This window comes from Quercus robur, chromosome 7 (assembly GCF_932294415.1).
Source record: "Quercus robur chromosome 7, dhQueRobu3.1, whole genome shotgun sequence".
In the NCBI taxonomy this organism is placed as follows: domain Eukaryota; kingdom Viridiplantae; phylum Streptophyta; class Magnoliopsida; order Fagales; family Fagaceae; genus Quercus; species Quercus robur.
The window spans coordinates 45,353,490-45,378,424 of record NC_065540.1 but is presented as its reverse complement, the minus strand read 5'-3'; the positions used below and the strand labels follow the sequence as shown (position 1 = coordinate 45,378,424).

General features: G+C 39.2%; 1 pseudogene; it reads right to left on the bottom strand.

Annotated features, from left to right (window-relative positions):
• Positions 1-4,847: 4,847 nt before the first annotated feature.
• Positions 4,848-18,218, bottom strand: LOC126693634 (protein SIEVE ELEMENT OCCLUSION B-like; annotated as a pseudogene).
• Positions 18,219-24,935: the final 6,717 nt, after the last annotated feature.

The window sequence follows — 24,935 nt, the reverse complement described above, 5'->3', positions numbered from 1 at the left end:
TTCAGACTCAGAGAAGCTTATGGTGAGTTGTGAGGATGATTCTTGTCCATGGTCAGTCCGTGCGATATTTTGCAAGGGAGACAATGTCTGGAAGATTGCAAAATGCAAGGGCCCCCACACGTGCTACAAAATTCAGAATGCTCATGATGGTTGGATGATTGATTCGGTGTTCCTAGCATATGTACTTGAGCGCTATATACGAGAAGACCTTGCATATAAGATAAAGAACTTACGCCACGTTGCTTTGGCAGACTTAAAACACGAAGTATCTCACTACAAGGTATTCTATTCTTTAACTTGCATTCTATTGTCAATACAACGTAGAGACATTAGTCTTTTGGGAAGTATAATCATGATTTTTTTTTTCCCAAAATCCATGAATACTTTATATTATGAAAATTGAAATGGAAAAAAGAAAAGAAAAAAAGGAATGCGGAGCAAAGAAATATTATAGCGTTACAAGTCTTGATTTGTTTTCTTCAAGTTTTTTAATTTAACTTGTATTCATTTCTAACGTAATCATTATGGTTCACATACAAGGTATGGGATGCCAAACAAAAGGTCGTTGCAGCTATATACAGGGATTTTAAGGAGTCCTATGCAGAGTTGCCGCATTTTTTGGCAGGACTTAAGGATGCAAGTCTGGGTATAGAGTATAAGTTAATAGTGGACGATAATTATGAACAGGGAACCTATACATTCAGGTCCGTATTTTGGGCATTTCGTCCATGTATTGTTAGGTTCAAGAAGTGTAGGCCTGTGATTAGCATTGATGCAACCCACCTCTATGGAAAATATAAAGGGAAATTGATGATTGCAATGGCGACAAATGTTAATAATAAGATTTATCCAGTAGCCTTCACTATTGTCGAGAGCGAGAGTACAGAGACTTAGGGTTGGCTCTTGGCTTGTATAAGAACGTATGTTACCGATTGGAGACACCTGTGTGTCATATCTGACAGACACCCTGGGATACAAACTATCTTTAGAGACACTAATCGAGACTTTTCCCTGCGGCCTCCCATGACAGAACATCGTTACTGCCTTCGTTATCTATGTGGTAACGTCAACACTAGATGGAACAATGAAACTTTAAAGAATCTAGTATGGAGGGCATCAAGTGCTACCCAGGAGAGAAAGTTCAATGCCACCTTCGAGTTAATTGAGAATGTCAACTGGGATGCGCACCAATATCTGAAGGATGTGCCCAAAGAGAAATGGGCTCTAACTTTTGACAAGAGTTATCATTATGGGGCGATGACTACAAACGTCTCCGAGTGCTTCAATGGTGTTCTAAAGGGTGCTCGTAGCTTGCCCATTACGGCAATGGTGAAATACACATGGTTCAAATTGAATTCTTACTTCGATGATCGTCGCAATAAGAGCATAGCACAGTTAAATTCGGGACAAAATGGACTAAATATGCCTTGGATATCTTCATGAGAAATAAGGCGAAGGCGGAGCATCACAGGGTGACGAGATTGAGAGCGCAACAACAATCATATCAAGTAGATACATTGCATAATATAGGGAGTGATGGACATGAGGATCACACACATAGAGTTAATTTGTTGCAAAGAACTTGCACATGTCAAAAATGGAAGCTGTACAAGATACCATGTTCACATGTCATTGTAGTTTGTATTAGGTATCGACATGATGCAGAGCAGTACATTGACCCATGCTATAGCGTGGATGCACTGTTTCGGAGCTATGCTCCTGTTGTCCCTGCGTTGAAAGATAGATTATCATGGTCGGATCCTGAAGAAACTCGAAGGGTCCACCCTAACCCCCAATTGATTCGAGAGAAAGGTCGCCCTGTCTCAACACGAATCAAGAATGAGATGGAAGAGGGTGGGAACCGGCTGAGAACCACACCATGGAAGGAGGGGGGGAGGAAGGTGCAATGTGGGTTGTGTGACCAAGAGGGGCATAACCGAAGAACATGCCCTAAGCGGAATGAGGTACCGATGAGTGGTGGTCTCGCAAACTAGGTACACTAATTTTGAATTGTGGCATTCTTCTAAATGCAACTTGAAACAAAATGCATGCTCTATGCCATTCAATTATGTATTTTTATAACTTAAGAAATATTGGAAAAAATTTTAAGGACCAAATATGACATATATCGTTAAAATATCATCATTGCTTGTGTACATGTGGTTCATTCCAATTAGTCTCTTGAGGATGCATACCCAATTCCAAAGTTTTGGGACTAAGACTTTCTCTTCTTATGCCTGGTGTTGATGACTGCATTATTTCTAGTGTTGATTTTGTATGTGTTGGATCATTATGTGTAAAATGCTAATGCCCATTTCTTACAAGTGTTTTTCAATCATATCTTCCATTGGATTGAAACAAAAAATAGGATTTGATGTGAATGAAGTGATAAGTATTCAAATTCAGCATGGTCAAGTCCCTATTTTTGCAAAATATTTCAAGAATTGATGGTATTTGGCCATTTTGGCCTATACCTTACTATGATTCATTGTAATATGCATAGTTCTAATATCAAAGATGTAGCCATCAAAGACTTTAAATTGTAGAGGTAAGCCGGCAGACCAAACTACGTAACCCCCTTGTGTTCTCTTTTTTTTTTTTCTGCATTCTCCTTACAGTATTTTCTATTTCATTTAAAACTTACTAGGAAATGAAAGAGCTATTTGTTTTGGCATTTAAGGGCCTTGACAGACCTTCTCTTTAACTTCTAGCTTTTTTTTTTTTTTTTTTTTTGCTCAATTTTACTTGACTGTAGATTTAATTTTGTAATTGTTTTGCTAAATGTTTTCTAATTGCAGATTTTTTATAGGATCTAACCATAGATTGGTCATGAATAATATGTGCCATTTTATTGGGTCTGGGCTAGTATATAATAGATTGGTCATATTATTGGTCATGAAAAATATGTGCCAGTTTTAACATGTTAGGGAAATGGTTGCCCTCATGGAGTGGTTAGTTAGGATTCTTTTTGCTTTTCTTAATGATCCAGATGTCAAAATTTTTGGTTTTAAAATATGGGGGATAAAGCTTTTATGTGAGCTTTAGGTATGTGGGTGACATCAAATTTCTATAGCAAGAACAAGCTTCAAAATCTACTTTCTAATCGACTGATTTTCCCATTCATCTTCCCTGTCATTTTTCTACCACATTGTTTAAAAAAAAAAGTAGGACTTGTTTTGATTTTGTGTAATTATTAGCATGAACTTCCAAATACTAATACTATAGTCTATTTGTTTGATATTACTTCATGAGCATGACTACTAGCCTGCTGATTTATCTGTTTCTGTTGTTTTCCAAAGGATGCTTCTTCACATCATCTGGAGGCTTGAGGAGTTATGAACACCCCCTTAATGAGGTGAAGCCTATGCCAAGGGTGGACAGTTCTGGTCAGGTGTGTGGTGTAACTTTCATCGTGGATGAAGAGTCGAAGAGGGAAACTGTTGGCATGCCAAGAGTTGGAAGTGCTGCCAACTGGTCATCTAACTACTGATATTGTTATAGTTTCCTTTTACGGCATGGCTGTCATTATTAGTGGGCCTTGCCTTTGATCTCCTTTTTCTTATCATACTACTCTCATCTTGAATGGGTTGAAAGCATTTTAATGGGTGCTTAGATTTATATCCTTTTTAGTACTACCAAAACTAAGACATGATTTTATGCTGCTGTACATGTTGCGTAATGTCAAACTAAGCCAGGATCTCAAGTTTGATACAAGAAATAATATGATTGCTCTTCAAGACTGATCAATGGTAGATTTCTATTTGATATATTTCTCTATTTTTATCGCTTCTTAAATCAGGCTGTGATGATGATAATAATTACGGTCACATTCGTGATGATAATAAAATCCATTTCTGAACAGTTGCCTGTTCACGCAATAACCATTGCAAAGAAACAATGAAGTCCATTGATTTTTAATATGGCTACTATGTTCACCAAAGAAGTTAAAGATGTATCTGGAGCATAGTTCAGGGCAGCTAAAGCTTTTCAATGCTTACCTGTTGGTCTGATTCATGATTTACAACTTTAAAGTAAACTACAGTAAGGATAACTTTTTTTTCCCAATAATTTTGATAGACACACCAAAAAGAAATACTGAAAGAAGTTGAGAAACCATTCTAATTAATTCTCGTCAATTCAAAAAAAGAAAAAAAAAAAAAAAGAATTACCCATGTACCTGACTTTGGTGAACTCGGGTTCCAAGCATTCATTTATTATAATTTTAATTTACCAAAATCAATTTATTATAATTTTAATTTACCAAAATCAATCCAAAAAAAAAGGAGAATTGGTTCACCAAACTCGAGTACAAATCTGACAGTTTTAAAAAATTAGGCAGATTGGTACCTGAGTCCACCAAGCTCGGGTATCAATCTGGCTATTTTCAAAAATTAGGCAGATTGGTACCCGAGTTTGGTGGACTCGGGTACCTCACAAATCTGCCTAATTTTGAAACTAGGCATATTGGTACCCGAGCTTGGTGGACTCGAGTACTAATCTGCCTAATTTTGAAAATAAGTAGATTGGTACCCGAGCTTGGTGGACTCGGGTACTAATCTGCCTAATTTTTTTACAATCTCTATTGTGAATACTTTATCTTCAAAGTTCCATCTTTTAACCTAAAAAAAGATTATTAAAAAAAAAGATGCTAGCAATTAGCAAGTGTCATACTTATAAATAAAGATGCCTTCCATTATTGCAATGTCAAAATTTGACGTTATATAAAGATGCACCCCACAAATGTGGGCATCAGTCACCAAATTAATCAAGATGTCTTTTTTTGAAGCATTACTCAAGTCTCAAACACACACCCACCCTTATACTAGTGGCATTGGTTACTAACCAAGAAAATCTTAAACACTATATTAGCATAAAAAGAAAAGTCTTAAACATAATAACATTATTTAGTAGCAATACAAGCTAGCAGAAAGAGAAATAGGGATCTAATGCAGTACATTCATAGCACCGTCAATGTGGCAACACTTGAAACTAATATAGGCCTCCATGACTCGTGGACACTTGGGACATTTCATATGCTCTGGGATCTTTCCAGTAGTAATGGGGATATCCACCAAGCAACAACGTCGAGTGTGAAGAAGCTTATCATGGTACTCCTTGAAGAAAACTTCGAAGCCTATTTGGCGCACATACTCTTTCCATTTCTCAAACTCCTCTAACACCTTCAAAAATGAGGTCCCATCCACTCTCATTCTTGTAGGAAAGCAGCTTTTGGATTTCATGTGTCACTGGGTCGGGTTCACTTTTCCTTTGTGTTTTGGAAAAGAAAAAGCTATCTATACGGTTCCTGAAATGCCCTAAGATACTGTGGTCATCCTCACCTTTGTTGCTCTTTCCAACACAAAGCAACTCTATAGAAACCCTTGTGTCCTTTATCACTGGATCGTTTGCAAGGGCATTTGCACTTTTAGTAAATTGTTGAATCCACTCTTTGTCCTTGCCACCATAGAAGAAAATGTACTTCTCCTCTTTGATCTGATTGAGCAAAATGTTTTAATCATCAATTTTTTTTCTGCATGAACATCACTAGTTTAATTATGTGTGAGATTAAATCACATATGTATACTCTCAGTATTTCAATTCATACTCCATTAAATATAAAAAATTTTGTTATTTTAAATGGAAAAAAAAAATACGCATGACAAAATGTGCAGAGTATTAAGTGGAATATTTAGAGTAAGATAAAAGATTTTTATTCATTTGTGAATGTGTGTGTTAGTGCCTAAACAATTGAGTTTTAGAACTTGTATTAGTTAAGTTAACTTTACCCAATTATGTAAATTTGGGTTTATGCCAGTCACTATGGATCCCATCCAGTCTCTTCCATTTGACAGAGCTTCTTCAACAGAGCTACTGAAAGGAAAGGCCCTCATTCCTCATACCCGAATCATATGGATTGCATTTGGGCACTCCACCTTCCCTTTTGGGTTCATCACCACGATAATAGGCTTGTTCTTGAAGTGCCACTCCTCTTTTATGAACCTAATACCAGCTATGGGTGAAAAGTACTGCACTACGTACCATGGCACCTTGGACTTGAGCATCTCAAACTTCTTACGCGTGTCATCATTCCATTGGTCAACAATCGGGATCCATACAATCTTGTACTGCTCCTCCTTCCTTATTGCATCATAAATTGGCTTTAAGAGCGAAATTTCATCAATAGAGAAGTCCATGCCCGAAATGAACAATAGAATATTCTTCTTTTTTAACACTTCAATGCTGACCTGTTTGTCAATACAATTGAGAACATCAGAGTCTCTATATTAGCACCAACTTTTTGCTCAAAAAAAATATTAGCACCAACTTCATACCCGATAAACTAATTATTCTTTGATTTTTTTATTGCACTTGATTCAATGAAATTAAATTACCAGTGGGTTCTAAAGAACTTGGTATTTGTTATGGTGACACATGGTTTTATCTTCATGATGATGTTATGTTTTCCTTCTTCAAAAAATAAAAGTTCTCTTAAATAGTAGGAGTTCAACTTTCGTCCATATTAAAAATCAGTGTTTTAGGTTGATGAGAAAAACTATCATAATGAATCCAAACGTTATATATTTATATTTTTATTGTTATTATTATTATTTTTAAAAAAGTCTATATTTCAGTCAAGTTAAATTATAACTAATGAAATGCTTTTACCTTTGTTCCTCGGATCCCATTCCACAATTATTTCTTGACAAAAGGTGAAGTTATTTTGACGTTGGTTGCAATATTGCATGTGTGGTATTCTTTCGATATATAAAATATTTGGTGTTTTATCATGTGTGCCGCTGTTTTAGAACATGGTATCTGGGAAGATATTATCTTACAGACAATTTTTTTCCTGAGAATCTTAAGGACAATTATGAATGGCAAACATATAGTGCTTTTTTTAGTTTATAATGCTAATATATATAGTGATTCAATTATTATAACTTTTTTGGATTCCATTTCCTTAAGCTTTGGATAAATATGACATGTTTATATAGGTTCTAGTTAACTTAACTAGTAAAGTCTCTTGTGATTGAATAAAATTTTTAAATTTAATCCTCGCCTATTTAAAAAAAAAAAAATTATTATCTTTGATCTGATGATAAAAGAGAATTATCAAGAGAGCAGCTAGCAGTACAATTGAACTTGTGGCTGTGATAAGGGTTAACAGTCATGGTAACAAACTATATAATGACGTGTTAAAAGAGCGCACCGTTTTTTGAGTAGAACCATCAATTAGTAGCTGCAGATTATTCTTGGCATAAATAAGCGCCTTGAAAACCTCCATAATCTCATTAGGGGTTTGAACGAGTTTCTTGATCTTTCTATGAGCCTCCAGATCCTCTGTGTAAACAAGGATTTTTCATGAGTAGTGTGGTCCATTTTGAAGACATTGCATTGCATTTTGCAACATAGCTAGGGAAGATAGCTTTCAGCATCTATGCATTCTTAAGAACGAAACCGCTTAGTGGCCTTTACCTATTTGTTGTTTGCAAAGTTGAATCTGCTTCTTTAATATGCTGAGGACAATGTTGAGCTTCTGAGCAAAGTGGGATAGTTCCTGCACCTGGTCCCTGAAAAGTGGGCAACCATTCGTGTTAATTTTTTTATGGAAAAATTACAATTTATTCTATGTGGTTTGCTTCTATATATTATAACTCAATTTAGTTCTCAAATTTTTAATTTTATAATTGACCCCTTTAAATTTTGATTAAAATGAAATTGTTAAGCTTTTGTCCAAAGTAAGAGATTTTGGGGGATGAGTTTCAATTACAACCAATTTTATTTCTTGTAGTTTAACTCTATTACAATCTAGTCACACAAATATTTTAATTCCTAAATTTTGAAGTCCTAAAGTTTCTATTAGAATAAAATTATTAAAGGATTTTTGAAGGGGATTCTGACGATTTCATTTTGGTCACGGACACCCATATACACCATGAGTTGTATGGTAATTTAGCCCAATTTAATAAACAAAAATTTATAAATCAATATTTTTAATGGTAAATGATAATATCTTTTTAGAACTATCAACAATAACTAGATTTCTTTATATTAATTACCCACTTATATTATAACAACAACAATATCATTTTCAAAACTTCTATTGAAAAATCTTTCACAAGATTTAATTTTCACTCAATTGTAAAAACTAAATACCCATTTCACAACAGAAAACGTGGCGATGAAACTTCATAAAAGGTTTTTGACTAAAGTTTGTGAAGATGATAAAATATAGAGCCTAATGGGCCTACCTTAATGGGCCTGACGGATCGAAACTGCTGGGCCTGTGTGAAGATGACCCCATGCGCTTTGAACGCCCATCGCTGACAGACATAGTAAGGGCCTATGATCCGAAGTCCCTATCGTCTAGAAAAGCCCTAAGATCCAAAAATGGAAATCCTTGCTCACCACGCTCAGAAGAATTTGTATTAGAGTCCCACATGGAAAAGATTTGGAAACCAAGAAGAAAAGCCAACTCTCTACCACTATAAAAGACCTAACACCCTCGCAAATCGAGGTACGTTTTAATTGACCCTCTCTAATGCCCTAAAGTGGGGAGAAGAATTCTAACTTGACCTTCGAAGAGTGTTTGGCCGGCACCACACCAGTGCTCTCTAAAGGTTTTCTTTCGATTGTTTCTGTTGTTCAGGTTCGTTTCGAGTCGCGAGTACGGTGTGACCTATTGGTGATAATTTTCGTCGTCATCAGTTGGCGCCGTCTGTGGGGAACGTAGCACACTATCGCTTCCTAGACAAAAGAGTTACATGGTACTCACACACTCGATGGCAACCACTAACGACGTTCAAGAAGAGGAAGCCCCTACGATTGCCCTTGAGAGACAGGTCAGGACGCTCGCCGCAGCCGTGGAGCGCCTCACCAAACAAAACCACGACCTAGAAGAGCAGCTGAACCAAAAGAGTGCGGCGGTCAATAACCAAGGAGCGGATCAAGAAGGGACCAACGCTGAAAGGAGAAATCATGACGGACCACAGGAGAGTAACGCCCCGAGCAGACCAGTGCGACGGGACACTAGCATCCCTTCAGTGACGGATACGGCTCCACAACCCATCATCGCGGAGATGCAGGCGATGAAGGAACAGATGGAAGTACTGATGAACGCTCTCAAGGGACGAGTGTCCAGTGATCTTGACGACCTTGTCAACCGGACTGACTCGCCATTTACGACAACCGTCAATTCCTTCCCCCTGCCGAGTAAGTTCCGCATGCCAAGTATGGATAGTTATGACGGAATCAAGGACCCTTTAGATCACCTAGAGACCTTCAAGACCCTGATGCACCTTCAGGGAGTGGCAGACGCGATTATGTGCAGGGCATTTCCTACGACCCTAAAGGGCGCAGCAAGGATTTGGTTCAGCCGGCTAGCACCAAACTCCATCAGCACCTTCAAGGAGTTAAGCACTCAATTTACTACGCACTTCATCGGAGGACATCGGTATAAGAAATCCACGGCTTGTTTAATGAATATCAAGCAGCGAGAGGAGGAGACGTTACGGGCCTACATATCACGCTTCAATAAAGAAGCGCTCTCGATCAACGAAGCCGACGACAAGATATTGGTGGCAGCGTTCATGAACGGGCTGAAGGGGGGTAAGTTTTTGTTCTCCCTATACAAAAACGACCCAAAGACCATGTCGGAGGTGCTTTACAGGGCAACCAAGTATATGAACGCTGAAGACGCACTCTTAGCCCGAGAAGATAGACCCAAGAAAAGAGACAGACAAGAGGATCCCCGACAGGATCAGGGGCGGAAGAAAGGAAGGATGGGAGACCGGAGGGAGGAGAGACGTCCAAAACCCATGGGCGGAAAGTTCACAAGTTTCACCCTGTTGACCGCTCCGATAGACCAAGTCCTAATGCAGATTAAGGACGAAGGATCCCTAACGTTTCCGGGAAAACTGAAGAGTGATCCCAACAAAAGATCCAGAGACAAATATTGCCGCTTCCACCGTGACCATGGTCACGACACGGCCGATTGCTACGACTTGAAGCAACAAATCGAAGCCCTTATCCGACAAGGGAAGCTGAAGAAGTTCGTCAGCAAGGAGAGAACGGATCAACCCCCACAAGAACAACACCCCCGTCGAGAAAACGAGCGACCAAGGCCCTCATTAGGGGACATAAGGATGATAATCGGAGGAACAGCTGCGGCCGGATCGTCAAAAAAGGCTCGCAAAACATACCTTCGGATGGTACAGAATGTCCAGTTAGCGGGTACAGTGCCAAAGATGGCAAGAAGGGAAAGCCCCATTATCGGGTTCTCGGAAGAGGATGCACAGCGCCTACACCATCCACACGACGATGCCCTCATCGTCAGCATGCGAGCAGGCAACTACAATATGCACTGAGTGTTGGTCGACAACGGCAGCTCGGCCGATATCTTGTACTATCCGGCGTTCCAGCAAATGAGGATTGACAGGGAGCAGCTAATACCGACAAACGCCCCGCTCGTTGGTTTCGGAGGGAGTAGGGTATTCCCTTTGGGCGCGGTCACGTTATCGGTGACGGTAGGAGATTATGAATGCAAGGGGGAAAGGTTGAAGAGATATCTTGATCAAGTAAGGGCGAGAGTCGACGGACTAAAAACAATGGTCGTCCAAATCCCCAGGGGAGAAAATGAGCTCGCCGATCGGCTAGCCAAAGCCACTTCAGCAGAACATATGGTGACACTGGGTAATGTACTTTCTTTTGTTCAACTTTTTCCACTAATAGACCCAGACAACATGCAGGAGATACGCTCCGAAAGAAACTGGACTACACAGATAACTTCATACTTAAAGGACGAGTTACTGCCAGAAGAAAAGGAGGCAGCAAGAAAGCTAAAAGTCCAAGCGGCAAGGTTCGTCTTAATAAAAGACATCCTTTACAAGAGAGGTTTCTCCCATCCTTATCTAAGATGCCTGGGGGCTGAAGAGGCAGACTACGTAATGAGGGAAGTTCACGAAGGGATATGCGGGAACCATTCCGGATCGCGATCGTTAGTGCACAAACTTGTACGAGCTGGGTATTACTGGCCAACCATGCAGAAGGATGTCGAGTCTTACGTTAAAAGCTGCGACAAATGCCAAAGGTTCAGCAATTTTATCGGACAACCAGCTGAGGAGCTAACCCCTATAACGGCTCCATGGCCGTTCGCTCAGTGGGGACTAGATATCATGGGACCTTTCCCAACGGCGGTAAGGCAGCTAAAGTTCTTGGTAGTGGGTATTGACTACTTCACAAAATGGGTAGAAGCGGAAGCCTTGGCCACCATTACAGAAAAGAACATTAGAAGTTTTTTCTGGCGGTGCATCGTATGCAGGTTTGGTATTCCTAGAATTCTTGTCTCAGATAACGGGAGGCAGTTCGACAACGGCCACTTCCAGGATTTTTGCACACAGCTAGGAATAAAAAACCACTACTCATCACCTGCCCATCCTCAGGCTAATGGCCAGGTCGAAGTCACGAATCGATCCCTGTTAAAGATTATCAAGACTCGACTCGAGGGGGCAAATGGCATATGGCCCGAAGAATTTCCGAGCATACTGTGGGCATACAGGACAACGGCGAGGACTCCGACAGGAGAGACGCCATTTCGACTGACATACGGGAGCGAGGCGGTCATCCCAGCAGAAGTTGGGCTCACAAGTTACAGGGTTCACAACCATGATGAGTGCAGGAATGACGAATCCATGAGGCTACAGCTGGACCTGATAGATGAGGTTAGGTCGGCGGCGGAGCAAAGGATCGCTAGATACCAGGATCGCATGACCAGACATTACAACTCCCGGGTCCGACACAGAAACTTCCAAGTAGGAGGCCTCGTACTCAGGAGGGTCATAGGTGCAACTAGAGACCCTACACAAGGAAAACTCGGCCCCAACTAGGAAGGACCTTATAGAGTTGCGTCATGGAAAAGGAAAGGAACATACCACCTGGAGACAACAGATGGAGAGAAGCTACCGCATCCATGGAATGCCGAGCATTTGAGGAAATACTACCAGTAATAGTGACACGGCGAACGGCAACCAGTTTTTTTTTAAGCTTTTTATAAGGTTTTCTTTTAACTGTCTTTTTGGCTACAATCTTGTTGTGCCTTTTTTAGGCCCAAAGGGGGCAGGCACTTTTTCCTTTACGCATTTCTATAATCAGATACGATTTTGATCTTCTACTTGGATGTCATTACCATTGTCTACAAAATTAACGGAAACTAAATAAAGTCCACCAGATGGACGGATCCTCCTACAGGGATGATAACTTAAAAAGTCCACAAGATGGACGGATCATCCTACAAGGACAATCACTGTCAGTCCACAAGATGGACGGATCATCCTACAGGGATGATAACATCCTACAGGGATGATAACTTAAAAAGTCCACAAGATGGACGAATCATCCTACAAGGACGATCACTGTCAGTCCACAAGATGGACGGATCATCCTACATGGATGATAACATCCTACAAGGATGATAACTTAAAAAGTCCACAAGATGGACGAACAAAATGCAGTCCACAAGATGGATGGATCACCCTACAAGGACGATCATTGTAAGTCCATAAAATGGACGGACACAAAGTAAAGTCCACAAGATGGACGGATCATCCTACAGGATGATAACATCCTACAGGGATGATAACTTAAGTCCACAAGATGGACGAATACAAATGAAGTCCACAGGAAACGGATCACCAACAGCGTGAAAGAACTATCCACAAAGTGGACGAATCACCTAAACGGTGTTATAATTTTATCCACAAAGTGGACGAATCATCAAAACAGTGAAAATGATTACCAGTCCACAAAGTGGACAGATCATTAACAAGATATAAAACTGTCCACACAGTGGACGGATCACCAAAAGGGTGAACGAAATTACAAGTCCACGTTGTGGACGGATCACTTGGTTAATAAAAACGTCCCCCAAAATCGACGGATCCCTAAGCTGATGGAAAATTTGTCCCAAAAATGGACGAATCACCAAAGACGGCAAACAAAATTACAAGTCCAAGAATGGACAGATAATGACATGCTGAAAAGTTGGCGGACCGTCCACGAGGCCGGACAACAGATCGTCCAAATGGACGGATCAATCAACCCAAAATAATAAGTCTACAATGTGGACGGAGTATAACGGATAAACAAATATTCTCTTGAAAATCCTTCCTCAAGGAGGAGGACGGACTTTTAAACAAGTTCCAAACAATAATAGAAAGCATATAAACATTAATAAGCCAAAAGCCCAGAAGGCAAGTGTTTAATACAATTAAAAAGGACGGATTGTTCTGAAAAGTAAATTAATAAACCAAAAAAAAAAAAAAAAAAAAAAAAGAGGACGGATTGTTCTCAAAATAAATTACATAGAGATTAATCCACTTTCTTTGGCTCAACAACTTGAACATCCTTCGACGGGACGGATTCTCCGTCGCCCTGAACAGCGTCTTCCCCAAAAAGGTCCTCCGTGTTTTCGGAGGCGACGGGGAGGGTAGAAGTCTGGCCTTGGTCGTCAAGTTTGACCATTGACAAATCCAGCTCAGGGTAGGCCTTCTTGACCTGATGGAGAGAGTCGTCGAAGCCTTGAAGGAAAGAGTCCGCCAGCTCGCCCAACAAGGACTCTGAGTCGCGGTACTCCTTGACGGCTACCTCTTTCACATGACGGATCTCTTCCTTCAGTTCTTTAATCTCCGCCTCCTTCTTCTCTATGACCATCAACGCCTCGACCATCTTCTCCTCCAGCTCTTTCCTTGCCTTCTCAGAAAGCTCCAGCTTCTTCTCCATATTGGACCTCCATCTATGGAGTTGACCAAGCTCTTCCTCCGTCTGCTCCGCCTTTGCACGCACCCGGTCCAAGGTACTCTCACGATTGAAACACCGGTCTAGTAATCCCTTCATCATGACCAAGGACTGCAAACAAGAAAAGAGCCCGTCACATAATGTACTAAACAACGAAAAAGAGAAACAAACATATTTGACGGACATAACCCACCTGAGCAACGGCAAAGAGGCCCATCTCCCCCATGGCCTCCGTCGAGTGGTTTCCAAGATCCTCATAGTCTTCCGCCGTGATAATAGACGACAGTTTCTCCAACGCATACTTGGAGTCGTCACGGAGGAGGGAAGGAGGTCTCTCTTGCTTAGAGTCTAGGGCCGTCATGAATCCTTTTCCCGTCCAATGCTTAGCTGGGGTGACGGTCTTAGTACCCTCAGCCATCAAACCAACCACAGGTTCAAGAGAGACCTTTGGTTGCTTAAACGGACGGTCAGATTTTGATGTCGGTTTCCTCTTCGGGGCTGAAGCCGACACCCTAGGTACCACCTCGCCGGATTCCTTCTTCTTGACGGCTTGAGACTTAATTAAAGCTCTCCTTTTTGCGTCTTCCATCTCTGCAAATAATGACGGATGAAATTAAAACTAAGTAAAGTCAATTAAATGGCAAAGTAAAGTCGACGGACTTACGTCTGTGAACTCGCTCGTCATATCTAATAGCCTCTTGGGTGGGCTCAGGACCGTCGCAGTACCAATGTATGGTCTTCGGGTTCACCAACTTAGCCCAAGTCCTTTCCTCCGGCTTAGTTTTTCTACAAATCTTTTCAAGGAAACTAAATTCCTCAAGGCTAACTTGCGGGCGCCGTCTACCTGCAGAGAAAGGCGATCAAGATATACACATAAAAATGGACGGATATGAAAAGCATTACAAAATTAAGACGGGTGCATACACGATTGATTTATCACTGCCCAGGTTGTGTCGACGGGCATGAACTCCGTCTCCCCTGGACGGCTCATCCATCTGTCACCCTCCAGGAAGAAGTAGCGACTCTTCCAGTCTCTATTTGAGTCTGGGGTCTCAAATATCACCTTCAACAAGGGGCTCCGACTAGCAAAACTATACATCCCCCTTGATCCAGAAATCTCATCTGGACGGTAACAGTGAAGAAATTCACGAACCGTCAGTCTCCTTTCTCCATTCGACATTGCACCATAAAGAATCTCCATGGCTATAAAGACCCTCCAGGCGTTAGGAGATATCTGGGTGACGGACAACCCCAGATAGTGCAAAAGTTCCCTATGAAGTGTAGAGAGCGGGAATCGAAGTCCAGCCTTCAACGCCTGCTCGTATACTCCGACACCGTCTACCCCTTCATAGTAACACTTCTCCGACACATAGGGTAGACGGATGGAAACGTAGTCCGGGATTTGGAAGTTGGTTCTAAAAGTGCTGAAATGTTTCTCCCTGATGACGGATGTGAACCTATGCACTGTCCACTCTGGCAACATGATGAACTGTCTTAGTCCATCAACACCTACAACGGACTCTAGTGCTTGATTCCCGTCGTCATCAGAACCCTCTATTTCAACTATTTCCATATCCTCATTTGTTGAGGATGAAGAGGAGGCAGACGGACTCCTATCTTCGTCGGGGCTCTCTTGGTCTTTATGACCGGACGGGTATACATCCTCGTATTCCGTCCCGTCACGAACCACCGACTGGTTACTTGACGCACTAGACATTTCCTACAATTGACGATGAAACCTAAGACTGACGGGTTTGAAAGTATTGACGGGTATAGTAAGCCTAACAACAATGCAAGGACGGAAATATAACTTGATTATGGTATTAAAGTAAGTACTTACCACACTTAGCAGAGGATGGGTGACGGTTGGTGTAATCGGTAGATACTCGTCCTCGACGAATTGCTCTGACAAGGTTGACGGCTTCACTCTGACAAACGATTTCTGATTGAAAATTGTAAAAATGAGAGTGTGAGGCGCCTTATATATATAGGAGATGCACGGAAGACGAAGCGACGCTTCGATCCTATACAACGGCCATTCAGAGATTGACACATGGCATGCTCAATAAATGTTGACAACCTATTAGTACGCATCAACAGATTTGTACCCATCGTGTAACCGTCAACTTTATGAATCTTCCTCTGACGGGTTGATCCATCTGGAACCGTCATCCTATCTTGCATAAATCCGTCAACCAGTTGTGACTAAACTTAAATTCCGTCATAAATCCGTCAATTTTTGTCTCACAGATCACATTCCGTCATAAAATACCCGTCATACCCATACGTTAGGATCATCACCCCATTGATCCTTTGACCTAAAAGCTGACGGACCATTGGGGTGAAGGGGGCAACTGAAGATGATAAAATATAGAGCCTGATGGGCCTACCTTAATGGGCCTGACGGATCGGAACTGCTAGGCCTGTGTGAAGATGACCCCATGCGCTTTGAAGGCCCATCGCTGACAGACATAGTAATGGCCCATGATCCGAAGTCCCTATCGTCTAAAAAAGCCCTAAGATCCAAAAATGGAAATCCTTGCTCACCACGCTCAGAAGAATTTGTATTAGAGTCCCACATGGAAAAGATTTGGAAACCAAGAAGAAAAGCCAACTCTCTACCACTATAAAAGACCTAACACCCTCGCAAATCGAGGTACGTTTTAATTGACCCTCTCTAACGCCCTAAAGTGGGGAGAAGAATTCTAACTTGACCTTCGGAGAGTGTTTGGCCGGCACCACACCGGTGCTCTCTAAAGGTTTTCTTTCGATTGTTTCTGTTGTGCAGGTTCACTTCGAGTCGCGAGTACGGTGTGACCTATTGGTGATAATTTTCGTCGTCATCAATTTGTGAAAACAAGATTGCTCGTATAATAATTAATAAGACTTATAACACGTATAGGATAGGGAAGTACTTCAAAGATTTGATCAAAACTTACTCTTCATTAGTGAGGCCACACATCTTAGTTGAGCAAGCTACAACAGTTATGATAGCCCAATAGACATCGACTGGAATACGGTCCATGGCAATTAACAATGCAGGTACATCCCTTGTATCATAGATAGATAGCTTCTCCAACTCAAAGATGCACTCTATCACTTCCAATGTGGTCTTGATCAGGTTGTTAAGTTCAACCAATGCTCTTCGATGTTTTTGAAGGCCTGGGCGCCTTAAGATAACAGGTACTCGCTTTAAGATCCCAATTGATTTGGCGAGTTGGTCTGATGGGTGAAGTTGGGCAAGTAGCCAGAAATCCTCATATTCTAAAGCAAAAGCAGCCAGTGTGAGCGCTGCCTTTGCATCCCAAGAATAGCTTGACAGTTTGTTAAGTATTGACATTGTTGTCTTGTGGGCAATTTCCTCACCAGGAGTCTTGCATTGCATCTGACATTACAAATCTTTTATTATGAAAAATTTTAATCTAATAAATTAAAATGATGCTTACTGGTATAATAATTGATAAATTAAGAACTAATGAATTTAATCACTTAAGCATTATTTAAACACTTTTAATTATAAATATTAATTTAATTATTTTCAAATAAAATTATATCATTCTGATTACCTCGCTGGATATTTTCTTCAATGTACATAATGGTGGATTAAAGTTGGCCTTAGGGGTCTTGTCTTCCAAGCTCTTTAAGTGTACTTGGGTACCCTGCAGTGAGTGTAAATAATTGTATTGAGAAAAAAAAAAGAGGAAAATTATTTTTCTAAGTAATGTTAGTTGAGTTGGCCATTTTATTGGTTCTTGTATGGTCACATCACTTCATTAGCTATCATTAACCACCTACAATAATTAAAAAATATTTTATGAAAATTGTTGTAATTAACTCTAAAATTTTTATATTTGTCCGGCCTCAGTAATCTAGAACACACCCAAATGCTTCACTTTGATTCTCATACCTATGCTCATCCCAACAAAATGGACTTGCATCACATATCCCTCATTTTAAAGAAACAAAAATGTAAAGCGACCTTGTGTGCTTATTCCACTTCGTTAAGGCTAAAGTGGTTTTTCAATTTCTTTGGTAAAAGTAATGGCTACCCTACCTCACTATAGTGTATTCCAAACTATGGAATGCTTCAGTCCAAGCTAAAATTCCGATTTAGGAAAAAGAAAATAAACAAGAGAGAGAAAGAGAGAGAGAGAGAGCATCTTATTCTAATAAAGAATTATGGTAGTGTACCAGTGCAATATGGTCAACAATCAGGGTGGCACGCTTAAGGATGTTTTCGACGAGAACGAAAAGAGACTCAACATCAAACTTTTTGTCACCATGAACATGGGTTGCGTAAATGCGGTTCATGATGTCGAGGTCGGACATGGTTAACACACTCAGCTCACTTTGTTGTACTGAACTCGGCACCAACTTGCTGCCCATAATGGATTACTAATTGGGTAACACAAGAAAAAAAAAAAAAAAAAAAAAGGTTAGAAAATCACAAGGTTTAGGGCAAAAGAGTGAGGGTTTGCTTGAGTTCTTGTTGCGAAAAAAACTTGAGCTTTTTATAGTCATCCAACAACGAATACTATAGGTCACAAGGAAAATCTAGTACTATATTATTTTCTTAACGAAATAAGTCCCCAGAATCCACGTCAACGAGATATTAACATTAAGCCTAATGCACAGGTACACTACCACAATTAATTTTTTTATTTTTCTACTCGAAAAACTGAGTAGGACAGGTCCATTTTGAAAATTTTGACTTTTTGGTCAAAGTCAAAGATCTCAAAATGCATGTTTGGTAATGCAAACATGCATTTTCTAACCGCACTTTTTCAAAGCACAACTTTTTTAAACTTCAATTTTTTCCTAGGTGAAGCTTTCTCAAACCCCATTTTCAAAAGGCTGAAAAATAAGTTATACAATACAAAAATATTACCTCTTCTGCTCAGCAGCTTCGAGCTTCGCTTCAAGGCGCTGACCAAGATCTTCCTCATTAGATGAGGACCGTGATGGGCTTCTGGGCTTCACTCGAGCCTTGTTTGACAATTTCTCATGGCCAAAATGGCCCAATACCATGTTTTTTTGAAATTTTTAGCAACAGAGCACTGTTTCGGAAATAATTTGGGATCTACCACTTTTTGTGGTACTCGAGCTTGGTGAGCTCGAGTACCATCTTTTCATTGGTCAACATCTTCTCAAAAAAAAAAAAAAAAAACAGTTGCCCGAAAACGTCACTATAGGGCTTAAAAATGCCACTATAGGGCCCCTTGAACCTGGTATGGGGACTTATAAAAAAAATTTGCAGGAAAACGTCACTATAGGGCTTAAAAACGCCACTATAGGGCCCCTTAACCTGGTATGAGGACTTATAAAAAAAATTTGCAGGAAAACGCCGCTATAGGGCCCGAAAACGTCACTATAGGGTTTAAAAACGCCACTATAGGGATCCCAGAACAGAGCGATTACCCTTATAAAAAAATTTTGCAGGAAAACGCCGCTATAGGGCTTTAAAACGTCACTACAGGGCTTAAAAACGCCACTATAGGGCACCCAGAATATGGGCCAATTACACTTTTAAAAAAATTTGCAGGAAAACGCTGCTATAGGACTTTAAAACGTCACTATAGGGATTAAAAACGCCACTATAGGGCTCCTTGAATATGGGGCGACGGTGGAATGGAAAAATGTGGTACTCGAGCTCACCAAACTCAAGTACCACAAAAAGTGGTAGTTCTCAAATTATTTCCAAAACAGTGCTCTGTTGCTAAAAATTTCAAAAAAACATGGTATTGGGCCATTTTGGCCATTTCTCATAGTATTGCTGCACCCAAAACAACATGACAGAATAAAGCTCATGTAAGATTCATTATTCAGAGGGACTAAGAACAATTAAAAAAAACCAATGTAGGATTCAAAAAATGAAAACACAGAAATGCCTACAAAGTGAATTTTTTTCATGGAAATAAAGATAGTGACTACAAAAAACTATTTTAAAAAATGGGTACAAAACTAAATTTCTTATTGAAAAAGTAAGGGATAATTTAAATTCAATTCAACAAGTAATCATTTTTTTTTTTTTTAAGGAAAGAATGTTAAAAAGCAAAATAATTTGAAAATGGAACAAAGAGACGCCCACCAGACGTGAAAAGGAAAGACCAGAAAGTGCAAAACAGAAAAAACTCAAACAGAAGAAGCACCCACCTTTACCTAACACCCCCCCCCCCCCCCCCGAAAAAAAAAAAAAAAAAAAAAACCCTTCAATACAAAGCTTTTAACTTTTAACCTCCCAAAAAATATTTATTTATAAATAAATAACATGACCCATGATTCTTTGAGATTCAGGAAGCTTATATCCAAATCCTATTACCATGTTTGGTTACCAAGAAAAAAAAATCAAAATTTTGATCTAGCTCCTAAGAAAATTACAGATTGTACCAACTTTTATGAAACGATCACACCGTTTGGTGATCTCTGAAGATTTTCTGTAAATGAAATTCAAATTGATAAGTCTTCAAAATGTTTAATTAACTAATCAGCACGTTTAAAACAAGAATCTTTAACTACCTGAAGAATTAATTGGCTCAGTTAAGTTCCAAGTAATTTCACAAACCAAGAAATTCTAGTTATTTCTTTCCCTTGAATTTGATTTTCTTAGTAAATAATCGAAAAGTTAAGAAATTAAACCATAACCAAAATCTCAGAATAATCATCAATTTAACAACAAAAAAAAACGCTCAAGATTCAATTTTCTAAGAAAACAAACAAACCGACTTTTTTTTAATTAATCATAATTAACGTGAGATTATGATAATTATATTTAATTAATGTGCAGTTCAAATAATTATATTTAATTAACCAAAAAAAAAAGAACAGTAGAGTTGATTTCTCAATCTTTTTCCGTTAATTTTCTCAATAAACAAACACGAACCTTTTTGTTAGTGATAATAGTAATTAATTAAATGAATTAAAAAAATTTCAAAAAAAAAAAAAAACAACAACGACAACAGTTGAGAAGAGTAAAGTTGAGAGAGAGTCTTCATATTCAAGAACTACACCAAAGAGAGAGAGAGAGAGAGAGAGACTTGGCGGCGAAGATCGGCATGGTGGAGCTTGGCTTCGATTTCTTCGACAGTACAGTTCTGTGGGGACTTAGACTCGGAGAGTCTCCGGTGAAGCCTAAGAGGCAATTTGGGCGAAGAAAGGGTGAAGAAGAAGAGGAGGACGAAAACGACATTGCACCACTGTCATCCGACGGAAAGTCCATTACCATCGCTCCTCCAACAACCACCACTTTCCCTTCTCCTCTTCCCTTAGGCAACGACGGCAACGGAGACCACGATTCCACTCCCCCGGCCATCATCGATACGCGAAAGTGATCACAACGACGTCATTTCAGTCTCTTAAGATAGTGAGAGAGCTGAGAGGTCGCCGCCGACGAGAGTCTTCTGGCGCCGACGGGTTTTCGGCCGCCGATGGTGTGAGGGTTTGGGGTTTGTATGTTTAGGTGTAAGTGAGAGTGAGAGTGTATTCTGGTAAGTGAGAGTGAGAAGTGAGAGATAAACCTAAAACCTGTGTGTTTTTAAAGCTGTGTACCACACTAACCAGATGCCATGTCATGGTGCCACGGTGGATTAAAAAAATATGGTATTTGAGCTCACCAAGCTCGAGTACCACAAAAAGTGGTAGATCGCTATATTGTTCCGAAACAGTGTTTTTGGGCAAAATATTTCAATAATTAATGGTAATGGGCCATTTTGCCCTGTTTTCCTTCTGAACTAATGCCCTCCACTATGGCCCATTTCCTCTGGGCTTCACTTAGCCCATCACTTCAGCCTTAACTCCTTTTGTGTCAAAGCGCATCCAATTCCCTCCGACTGTTAATTGAGCCCATCACTTCAAGGGCATGGAATTATAATTTTTTTTTTTAAATCATAATAATAGATAAGATAAGCACCTTTTGTTGTATTCAAGTCAAGTCTTTGTTCCTTCTCAAAAAAAAAAAAAAAAAAAAGTCAAGTCTTTGTTTATTGTGGGTATTAATATTAACAACGTCATGACCTAATTGGATGAGTAAAAATATAGTTGGTACCAGGTTGAAATTGCCTTCATCATTGTTTATTTATTGATTATTATTATGGTTATTAATTTAACGCCATGACCTTGAATGAGTAATAATACGGTTGGTTGGCAGAAATAAATTGTTCTTTTTCTTGGACTTAATTATTAACATGTCTACAACATATTTTTTAGGGGAGTTGTTAATTGAGTAAATTTTTGTTTATTGTGGGTATTTATCTCATGACCTTGAATCTCCTTTTAAAAAAAATCTCATGACCTTAAACGAGCAATAATAATTATAGTCAGAGGCGGAGCCTAGGGGGTCGAAAGGGGGCAATTGCCCCTCCTACCCTGCCAAAATTTCCCTTTTTTATGTGTGTAGCAGTAAGAGGTGGGGATTTAATTGAAACTGTGTATGAGTAATTGAGCTGCATTGAAAACCCCTTCATCTACACGTTTCAAAATATAAGCAACCACGTACATCCTTTTTTCTTCTTCTTTTTTTGTGTGTGTATATATCTCCCTATCTTTTTAAAAGTCAAACCCAATTGATATATCATATATCTTCATATCTTTTTTAACTTTATCAATATTTTTTAAAGTTCAAAATTTATAAAAAGAAAAACAATGATAAAAATAAACTTAAATAAAGAAGAAAAAGTCTTAATTGAAGAGACGAAAATACCACCCAAAAAAAAGTTTCCTCTCAAAAGTATAAAGCAATAAAATTTGGAAAAAATTGCAGGACAAATTCCATAATTTAATATTATTTTGAAATTAAACTCTAAAATTGTAGTTGCACTAATAGCTATATGTGGTTTAAAATTGTTATAATCTAATCATATTAAGTTTAACAAAAACTGTATTTTAGGTCTATTGATTTATTAAAAAACATTATATGATCCTATAAAAAATCATTATATGAGAATTATCAATGGAATTTTAACTATGTAAAAAATTACAATACAACTTGGCTATATATATATATACCCTCATATCATGAAAACCCTCACCCTTAATATCAAGACCCATGGAACCCTCATGTTACAAGGTGTCCAACAGCTAGCCTTAATATACAGAGTGTACTATAAGTGCATAAGGACGAACTTCAATGTTCAAGCACTTGACAAGAGAAAGATGGAAGAAACCACTCTCTTCCAAACCAAGGAAATTAGATCCAAAGTTCAGGTCCCTAGAACCTTGAAATGGTCAGATGTCACTTTCCCTTCAAATTGGACTCTAGATAATGAAAATCATCATCTACAGATCCAAAACCCAGCCAGGAATCCAAATCTAGATTTTGTCCAGCAACTAGCCGATGGAACGGTTAGACTTAGCTTTGAGCAGTCTAGGTTTAGGACTCCTTTAGATTATGATGAACCCCGGTCTAGATCCCCAATAGATCTATACCAACCTTTCAGGCAGTCACCTATCCTTCTTAGAGATAGACCTGCATCCCAGTGTAGCTCGTCTAGATCCTTAGCACCCTTTTCCAAATCTAGGAGAGACTTAGGACCAGAGCTCCAAGAAGTAAAAACCCAATCTCAAGTTAGTAACCTTTGTTACACAACCAAACAAGACTCAGTTGTCGATCAAGAAGAAGACAACACTAGTCAAAAACAGCCATCACCATCAGGAACTGATATGGAAGATCCTTTTCAGCAGGAGACTGAAATTGATCATCAGCTCATGGTGATAAGGAAAGAGTTCAGCCCTGATATGGATGCCTTAGGCAAAGAGTTTGACTCAAAAAAGAATAGGGTTAAGAGAGAAGCCTATAGAGCCAATCATACCAGAGAACAAAACAAAGAAGTTTCCGAAAAAAGATCTTGCACAATAGTTTCTCCTCCAATCAGAGAAGTTAGAGTCAGAAGAAAAGAACTCTCCTGCCTTTTCAGAAGCTTTAGTAAATCGCAATCCAGTTGATCCCTTCCAAGATTCCCAAGATCCTTATGATGGTTACAACTTGGATAGTGATTTAAGATATTTTGAATAGCTCCAGAACAGCTCCAGAATAGTCTTTGCAGTCCGGTTACTATTCAGCTACAGTACCTGCACAGCAAAGATTCCAAACAGATCACTATTCATACACAACACCAGTCACTTGCATGAACACTATTCCAGAAAAGTAAGGGGACAAGTCACTATTCATGAACAGTAACAATTACTGTTCATCAAACAGTGCCCGACAGAATCAATCAGAGTACTTTTTGCTTTCGGTGGAAAAGAAATTCATCCTCAGTAAAAGCAATTTACTCTCTGAAATTTCAGCAATCTCCTGAAGAATCCAAGGCTTCCTCCAGCTATATAAGGAACCCTTAGGCTCATTCTTCAGCGAGTCTAGTTTTAGTCTAGTTTAGGAAAACTACCTCAAAAGTCCAATTCTCATTACAACCCTTAAACTTGTAATCAGATGGCATTTCCAGTTTACATTTGTAACACCTTTATAGGTCTTCACATTTGTAACCAGATGGCCTCAGTCGGCCTTCATAGTCTGTAACTTACCCCATTTGGTATTAGAGCCAAGTTTGGCCGATCGTAAGTTATAAGTTACTGTTATTATTTTTCAATCAAGTTGGCGGTTTTACCAGCCATAGTTATCCATTATTTTGTGCATTATTCATTATTTTGATTATGTTATCTCCTACAAGTTATATTTTGTTTTACATCTATTTTCTGATAACTCTTCCTCTACCATTCATCACTTTCTTCATCTACTACTTTTTCTCAGTCTTTGTCTACTACAATTTCTTTTGGTGGTAGGCTGAGCCTCCCGTTTAAACTTCTATTTACTGTTCTATATTATCTGTTCAAGCTATTCAGTTACTTCCTAGTTATCTGCCTTTTCTTATTCCTGTTTTTAGCCCCAAAATTTGTTGCAGATGTGTACTATTGAGACAAGTCCAGATCTGTATATATATATATATATATATTAAAAAACTAATAAAATATACACAATATAATGATATGCAATGATTTTAAGGGATATTTCAATATTGAATGATCACATACTATTCATATTATTGGCATTTAATTGTCAAGTTTGGTTAATATTTTGTATATATGATGCATGTATTGTATGTTGCATACACAATATTTATTTTTTTATGAAGACACATGCATATTAATTATAA